This window comes from Spinacia oleracea, chromosome 4 (assembly GCF_020520425.1).
Source record: "Spinacia oleracea cultivar Varoflay chromosome 4, BTI_SOV_V1, whole genome shotgun sequence".
Classification (NCBI taxonomy): Eukaryota; Viridiplantae; Streptophyta; class Magnoliopsida; order Caryophyllales; family Amaranthaceae; genus Spinacia; species Spinacia oleracea.
Genome location: NC_079490.1, coordinates 53468888 through 53477772, shown reverse-complemented (window position 1 = coordinate 53477772; position 8885 = coordinate 53468888). Strand labels below are relative to the sequence as shown.

Sequence of the window (8885 nt, the reverse complement as noted above, 5' to 3'; positions counted from 1 at the left end):
ATATTTCCGATTCTGGCAATATTTCCATTTCCGATAATATTTTCCGACACGTACCATGTTTCCGTTTCCGGCAACATCTACGACTTGGATAATATTTATATTTCCGATACGATCCATATTTCCGTTTCCGGCAATATCATCGTTTCGGAGTATTCATTCCTTGCCTGTGACGATCTTAGCTCCCACTGAAACCAAGATCCGTCGGTTCCGAATATTCATAGATGGAGTATTTAATGCTATTAAATACTTGATCCGTTTACGTACTATTTGTGTGACCCTACGGGTTCAGTCAAGAGTAAGCTGTGGATTAATATCATTAATTCCACTTGAACTGAAGCGGCCTCTAGCTAGGCATTCAGCTCACTTGATCTCACTGAATTATTAACTTGTTAATTAATACTGAACAGCATTTATTAGATTTAACATAGAATGCATACTTGGACCAAGGGCATTATTTCCTTCAGTTGCAAGGATTCGAACACGGGTGCAGGGTACATAATCAAGGTGCGTCTTGGTGACCATCTTGGCAAGGGGTATCAGCACCTGAATATTTACAATACAAAGTATACAACAAGAATGATTATAGATTTTATGATAAGATTTCAATTACATCCTACTGTGTTAGATGGCAATAAAATGATCCTCTAAATACATTATATATTTTATTGAGCATGAACAAAGGAAATCTGATTCTGCGTTTCCAAGATTAATCTGAACTTCAATTACAATTATAGATTTTATGTTGCAGTATAAATTGTTAATTTATTAAATCTGATTTTATTTAATCTGGGATTTGTTGCAAATTCATAAATTTTGGACATTCCAATTCCAATTGCAAATTCGTTAATTTGGGATTTATCAATTGCAAGTAACCACCATGAATCCGCCCAAAAAATAGCACCACCACAATTTTCGATTGTCCGTGGAGGAGGAAAATGAAGGTGGCGATTATCGAAGAGAGAAATTTGATTTTGGGCATCGGCGCGATTAAATTATGGGGATGGAATTTAGTTAATGAACCCTATAGCCGCCGCTAAAAGTCACCGTTCACCCGCCGCTAAAAACTCAAGTAAAATAGATGTGTAACTCCTAACATTTTCATAAACATCTACCCAGTAAGTTGTTTACTTCTTGTTATAATACAAAATCATGACCCACCACCAAGATTAGAAAAGATAGATAGAACACATGAATGTGTTATAATATTATCTACGATTATAAATGATCATTTCACCTTTACATAAATCATATGTAGAATTCTCAAACTCGGTAAAATTAGATGTCTTCTAATATTATCTACGATTATAAAATGTGTTATAATATTATCTACGATTATAAAGGATTATTTCACCTTTACATAAATCATATGTAGAATTCTCAAACTCGGTAAAATTAGATTAAAAGATTTATGTTTGCAATGACTTACGTGCTGATACCCCTTGCTACAACGGTCACTACTAAGCTGTTACAACATCTACTCTATCTGCGCAAACCCGTGTTCGATTCTTCTCAAGAGGATAAATAACCAAATTTTTTTAATTGCGGATCAAAACTATTTTACGGGATCATTTTAGTCATGAAAAGATCAAAATATTAGATGATTTTTTGGTTACTCGTTTCCTTTATGGGGAATGCACTCATTGCATCTATGGGGAATTAAAGATAATTAATTGCTGATTGTTGAGAACTTAAAACAAACTTGAAATTCAAAATTAAAATTTCAAAACACATTTCAAATTTCAGTTTGAAATTTTCAAAATAGAAAAATCTTTTAAAATTGAGGTGGCATATTATAAGTGGTGGTGTGCAAGATGCTCTTGCACACCTTGTGTCCTTCTATCATCATCCAAACAACTTCCCTAAATTGTTTTTAATCTAAATTGTTGTGCCAACGATCTTGCACTAATAAATAGTAATCTTGAGTACAAATAACAACATTGATTCGGACTAATAACACGGTGATATCAATTGCCAAAAAAAAATAAAAAATCATACGGTGATATTAGGTCCATTCTATCTCAGCTTGGTCTCAGTTAGCTTTCGGATTGGATCGATTATATCTAGATGTTACCAATTCTTGATTGAATTACATTTTTTATTAACATTTTTAATTGAACATTTTATCGCACTACGTATTTGTGCATATTTTTACTTTACTTTACTAAACTACAACATCTATAATTAAACAAGTTAATAATCTACGTGTTTTTTTTCATTCCATACGATGATAAACGATTACATAACGAGAAGCATAAGAAAACAAAAGGCGATGTTTTTGCTAAACAAACAACTCCACCCACAACCTAGTGGAAAATTTAAGTTACACTGCTACCATTAACAATAATTATCTTCCATAAGCTTGCTACCTCAGTAACATAGCTATGACAGCGAACATTAGCCATGAAAAAACCAAAATCATTGACACATTCTTCTCATTCCTTGAGCAATTCATTAACTCGATCCGCATGTGGGTCAGCTCATTTTTCAATTCCTGGTTCATCTCTTCCAAACTATCCCTTTCGATTTGTAATTTCTTTACCTTATTTTCTATTATACTGTTCTTCATCTCCAATTCTGCTATCTGTGTGTTCAACTCTAGGACTTGAAGCTGAAACTCATTATACTTCATACCAATTGGGGCGATAGTCTGACCTGGGACCCATTCAAACAATTTGCAAGCATTCTCCCCTGAAACTATTAAAAAAACCGGATTCGATTATTAAATAATAAGCCTTTGAAAAATTAGGTAATCCTATAAAAATCTATATTTGGAATAAAGATTTAGTTTTACCGGCCAATTTGGACAACCATAGAAACGGCTGCCAGCGTTGATTCCATTTTTTGCGGTTCGAGTTACAACAACGTCATTGCAATAGCAAAAAAAGGGTGCATTGCTTTCTCCATTTGACTTACATGATGGTCCGGTTGATTTTGAACCAGACCCCATTTTGTGTAAACCCTTAAAAAATTATGCTGGACTTTTATTTTGGAACTAAAACCAGATTGGAGGAGGAGAGATAGAGAGATGGAGAGATGTAGAGAGAAGTTTTAAAGGCAATCAAAATTTGAAAAATCAACGGTCAAACTATGACCCATCAAACCATAATTACTCCAGAAATGTCAGACAAGGCATGTGTAGTTGACTAGTTGTGTATTGTAAGTGGTACTACCTCCGTGTCTTATCCGTCCGGCCTTTAAAATTCGACCCGTTTTTTTTATTTTATGAACACATATAATTTTACGACCGCATTTAAGGGTCAATTGAGTCGTATTACTGATCACACATTGACTAGAATTGACTAATTGCCTAATTGGTAGAACGACTTTCAACTATAGAACTTAAATAACTATATTTAGGTAGATACACGCATGATAAACTCTTTTTACGTTACTAATACTCATTCCTAACCAATTTTGGTTAGTTTATGAACAAATACAAGCCAAGTATGATCATTATCGACCACATTTTGACTATAATTGAGTAATTGGTCTCCCGATTATCAACTAAGAAACTTAAATAACATTAATTAGGTTCATACAGGCATGATAAAATATTTGTATGCTTGTAAAACTTATTCCTACCCATTTTGGTTATTTATGAACACTAGAATTGACTTATTGGTCTACCGACTTTCAACTAATAAACTTAAATAACCATATTTAGGTAAATACATGTTTGATTAACTAATTTTATGTTACTAAGACTCAATTAGGGTAGTGTATGGACACTTTTAAGGCCTGAATGAGTCTTCTCGAGCGTACATTGATTAGAATTGACTTATTGGTCTACTGTAGACACCTATTTTTGTCCCCATTCCCGAAAGGGAAGGTTCGATGACGAGAACATAAATCTCCACTTGGCAACGCATCTCCTATAAAATAACGAATCTCAAATCACCCTTTCATTTCAGCCAAAGCTTCCATTTATAGAAACCTGCTAAAAATAGTAGCTGCCGTAAAAGGTAATTGCTAAAAGTAGTAAGAATAAAAAGATAGAAACCTGTCAGAATTAGGTGTTGCACTCCAACATAAATCCTAAATGAGATAGAAATTGTAAAAGGAATTCTATTCCTATCGCAATTCGATAAAAGAGTTAACGTATTAATTAAACTCATAACGAACCTAGAGTTCGTAACGGGCCCAGACGCATTCCGTCGTAAATTGATACGCACCAAATAACTCGGATTAAGTCTCTTAATGGACTCCGTACTCTAAAGTCCAATCTCACAAAGAATTCTGCCCAAATCCTATTTTCAACGCCCAACCCTGGGCGCCTAAATCTTTGACGCCTATTGCTGGGCGCCGAAAATACCTGGGACGGATTCTTTTCCTAATCCGTTTCGTATTCATATTCCTGAAAATCTATCTTTCTACACCACTCTTTCCCTATAAATACAGCCTCATAATCGACGAAAAAAGGACACACAATTCATAATCTGAGTATTGACTCCAACCCTAAGCCTAAGCCTCACGCTGCGAAATTGATCCCGCGTTCTGTCGCAATCGACCCAAAAGTCGAACAGAACGTATCCTGTCCCTTGTAGCTGATGAATTAAGCCTAAATACTGGAACACTGCTCAGAAACCCGAGATTCGTTAAATAAAAGGAGAAATAGCAAAGCCAAGTGGTTAGTTTTCTGATAACTGTGACACACCTCTCAAGGGTGCGTCGTAATGTGTCCCTTCGCATGATTTAATCGCTTTCATCACCCTTTTATAAAATTGTTAAACTATTAATTTGATTGATCTATCACGCCTAATAAAGATAATACCTTGGACAATTGAATTATCATGCTAGGTACCTTAAATCAATCTAAATAAGATAATCACGATCGATTTAGTATTATGTGTTGCATATTCCTAAAATCAATTCAGAGTAGTTTAATAGTTTAAACGCATGTCCCTTCAATTATTTATGCTGAGCTAGTAAGGATAACCTGCCTCTGGAGTTATCGATGAGCACTCCTCTCGGTAGTTACAGTCCCCCGAACTCTCAATCTCTGCCCTGCGGGTGTACGTTGAGCGATCCCCACACCAGGGATCACAAGGGAACCTATGACCGTCGTGGTCGAACATAATGGCACTCCCTTTATGTCACGATAACCGGGTTTTGTCAGTTTTTCTCATTGTCGTTAAAAACTGAATGGCGACTCCCATATTACTAGTCGATTGGATGTAAACTCACAGGAAATCCAATTACACTTGATCTGACAACGACACGCCCACGAGGGACGAGGTCACGCATTAGCCTCGTGCTTTTTCGACCCCCTCACGGTGGCGACTCCACTGGGGACGTTAATGAAATACTCGTGCTCGTAGGTAATCAAAATAGCCGAAGGGTGAAACGATCCTACCCCGCGTTTATTTCCTTATCAAGTTGGGACGACCTGAAAATCAGCATATTAATGTGAACGGACAGAACCGCATAACGAATCTCGGCTCCCTTGGCATGTTTCATCTCGCGAGTTGGGACTAAGGATACCCATCGCCTACCGGGGGTGCTTACGCTTCGAATGTTGTCCACTCGGCACTTGTCGCTAGTAGTACACCTGTCCCAAACCCAATCGCTCGCCCACTAAGGTCCCTCTCATTGGTGCATGCCCCCTTGGCTTACATCGTGACTGGCCTCTTGGGACAAAATTCGTCTGTTGAATACACTACCTCGACCGGGGCATGTGTTGGATCTACGATAGAAGCGGTACCAAGCCAGGCGCAAATATTACCCATAGAAGCCTATCATAAACTACGTGACATATTATTTTTTTGCTTCATGTTGTAATGCTAGTTATGTGTAGCGAATTATGTGATTATGTTGTGATTGTGTGTGACAAGTAATACCGGAAAACCAACGACCCTAAAAATTGCCCAAACATTCATAAACACCAATTGGCCAAAGAGTTATACCTAAATACGTGTCCCGTAGTCCCGGGCGATCGCCACAAAGAAAAAGCGACGCCCAGGACGGCCTGTAACGGATCCCACGAGGCTGCATAACGCGCAAAGGACGTTATTGGGCAAGCACGCAAAATTAAGTCGTATGTACAGAAAATAGACGAACAGAATACGAGTACCAATCAGGGACGCATTTTCAGCCCCCCTGGCTGGGCGCCAATTATTTCAACGCCCCTGCTGGGCGCTGAAGTTGCTGCTTGGCAGGCACCGCAGCCTCGGTGCCCGCGCACAAAATATACGTAGCAATAAAAAATTCGTAACAAATTTGCTACGAGGACATATAAAAAAGGCACTCGATTCTAAGAACGACTTATAAAACAAAAAACTCCTTGTGTCGTCATTAGGCCTCCTATGACGACAATGTTCGGCACCAAAACCGAGCATGCTAATTAAAATAACCTTGAATGTCACATGGGCAAAGTATTCAAAAAATGATATTCAAATGAAGTTTCCAAGGAAAAATAATTTTCGAATAAATAAATAAATAAATCCGAGTCTAGACTAGGCCATGCCAAAGTACAAACTAAATCCTAAGTCTTAGTTTTCTTATACATAGAACCGGTCCTAATTCTTGGTGTCGTTCTGCAAGTTAAAAGGTTAAACCATATTGAGTCTCCCTTCCTAGCATTTAAAAGAAATCAATAAGCACCCATATGTAATTGTCATCCCTTGCTAAGAATCTACGGCCTCAATACTCTCTCTCACCAATAAAAAAAATATATTATGTAATTCAAGTATTTGCAAAATGGAAAACAGTCACATTCTGAAAATCATTCCTCCATAGTCGTACAACCCCCAAAGTGAACCTAAGGTGTCAATACCATTGGCAAAAAAATTAATGGCCTCAAGGCTTATGCTCACATTGGGTCACGACTATCATAGTCCTCTTGAGCCACTCGCTCCTTGAAATACTCCTAAGTACGGACTAAAAGATTTTTCATGAGTGCAACATGACGAACCATCAAAGTACCCAAATCGGCATGCCATAAGGCTACCATCGGGGTAAAGCAATACACACTAAGAGGGAAGCCGCACTAATGATTCTAGTCTTGCAAAAATGAAAATTCGATCTCCCCAACTAACTACCTTGCCAACACTAAACAAAATGGCGCATGACAAACGAACACCCAAGGGTTAAAATCTAAAGTGTCAACCAACAAAAGTTATGGTCCTATTAGCCTAAGTCTGAGAGTCGCTTGGTCAAGTGTTATAGGCTTACGCCACGTCATTATTTTAAGTCTAGGCCACCTCCTTGTGTTCATACACGGGTTATAATCAGAAAAATTAATGAAAGTTCGAGTCTAAATCACAACTTCCAATTAAATCCCGGAAACTGGAATCTGAAAAGAAGCAAAAAAAAATTATTTTCGATGTAATTCTTTCGTTAAATTTCAATAAAGTAAAAACAACATTTTGAATCTACACTATTTGCACATTTTAAGAAACAACTAAATACGCTTGCAAAGTAAGACAATTTAAAGGTCCACCCTAGGCCTACTAAAATTAAAAGTCCACTATAGGCTTACCAAACGAGGCTCACTCAGTCTCGCCTCGTGACTCAAAGACCACAACCATCTACCTTTTAGCCCAAATAAAAAGGGGGAGAAATCCCAAGCAAAAAAGAAGAAAAAAGAGAAAAAGAAAAGGGAGAGAGAAAAGAGCGAGCCATGAAATACCTAGCCCGTACCTCCCAAAGTGCGAAATTTACCCAAGCAAAGAAGAAAAAAAGGGAAAAGGAAAAGGGAGAGAGAAAAGAGCGAGCCATGAAATACTTAGCCCGTACCTCCCAAAGTGAGAAATTTACCCAAGTAAACGAAGGGAAAGAATTGAGTTAGCCCGTACCTCCTAAAGTGCGAAATTTACCCAAGTAAACAAAGGAAAAGAATCGAGTCAACCAATCTAAATCATACCACAAAAACTACATAAAGTTCTACGATCTTCTACCCTTTCCAATCCTCATGCTTAACTAATACCTATACAAATTATCCTATCTCATTCAACCCATCTTTCAAGCCGTCTTGAGTCACGAATAAAAAAAAAAGACAAATGAAAAGTACATTCTACGCTTAACATAAAAAATAAATAAATAATAAAAAAGAAACTTTGCAAATCGCCTTTAAAGTTCGTCTAAAAAGAAAAAAAGCATTTAGCGCACAAAAAAAGATTCGCAAATATCTGGCACAAAAGGAAAAGAAGCAACACACCAAAACAAATCTGCCCAGAAATCATTTTCAGCGCCCAGATCTGGGCGCCGGAATCTATAACGCCCCAGCCTGGGCGCTGAATCTCTCTGCTTGCCAAATTTTGTCCAGAAGTGCTCGTCATTTTATCCGCACATACACGGATAAATAACCAACACTTGGAGGGGTACAACACGTATTCAGATATACGTACCAAAAAACACATGAAAAGATTTTTGTGCAAATACATGTACTTAAAAAATAAAACAAAATTTTGGCTTACGGCAAAGCAGCAGATTAAAATAATACTCCCTCCGTTTCTTTTTGATCTTCCTGTTTCTATTTACGTCGTTTCTATTTGATCTTCCAGTTTCTATTTTTGGACATAAAATTTGACCAAAATACCCTTATATTTCCACATAATTACACCAAATACCTTAGAATCTTTTCAAATTCAACCCTCAAAATCATCACCATACGTTATTTAATTATTTATCTTTCCGAAAAACCCCACCCACCCCTCCCTTTTTAAACGTCGTTGTCTCTCTCTCTCTCCCCTCATTCAACCTCCTCATCTCTCATTTTCCTTCTCTCTCTTTTAAGAAACCTCCTCTGTTCTCTCTCTCTCTCCTCTGTTTTTCAGAAAACCCTAATAATCTCCGCCTCTGTTCTCTCATTTTCTCCTCATCTCTCTCGAATCTGAAGAGTTTTCGAGTGAAAATCTTCATAAACTTTGATCCAAATATTGATCCGA

General features: G+C 37.4%; 1 long non-coding RNA gene across 1 annotated transcript; it reads right to left on the bottom strand.

Annotated features, from left to right (window-relative positions):
* Window positions 1–2181: 2181 nt before the first annotated feature.
* LOC130459164 (uncharacterized) lies at window positions 2182–3079 on the bottom strand. Its single transcript, XR_008918349.1, has 2 exons — window positions 2792–3079; window positions 2182–2694 (listed from the first exon to the last, which is right to left on the bottom strand). It is a non-coding gene; the product is annotated as an uncharacterized lncRNA (long non-coding RNA).
* Window positions 3080–8885: the final 5806 nt, after the last annotated feature.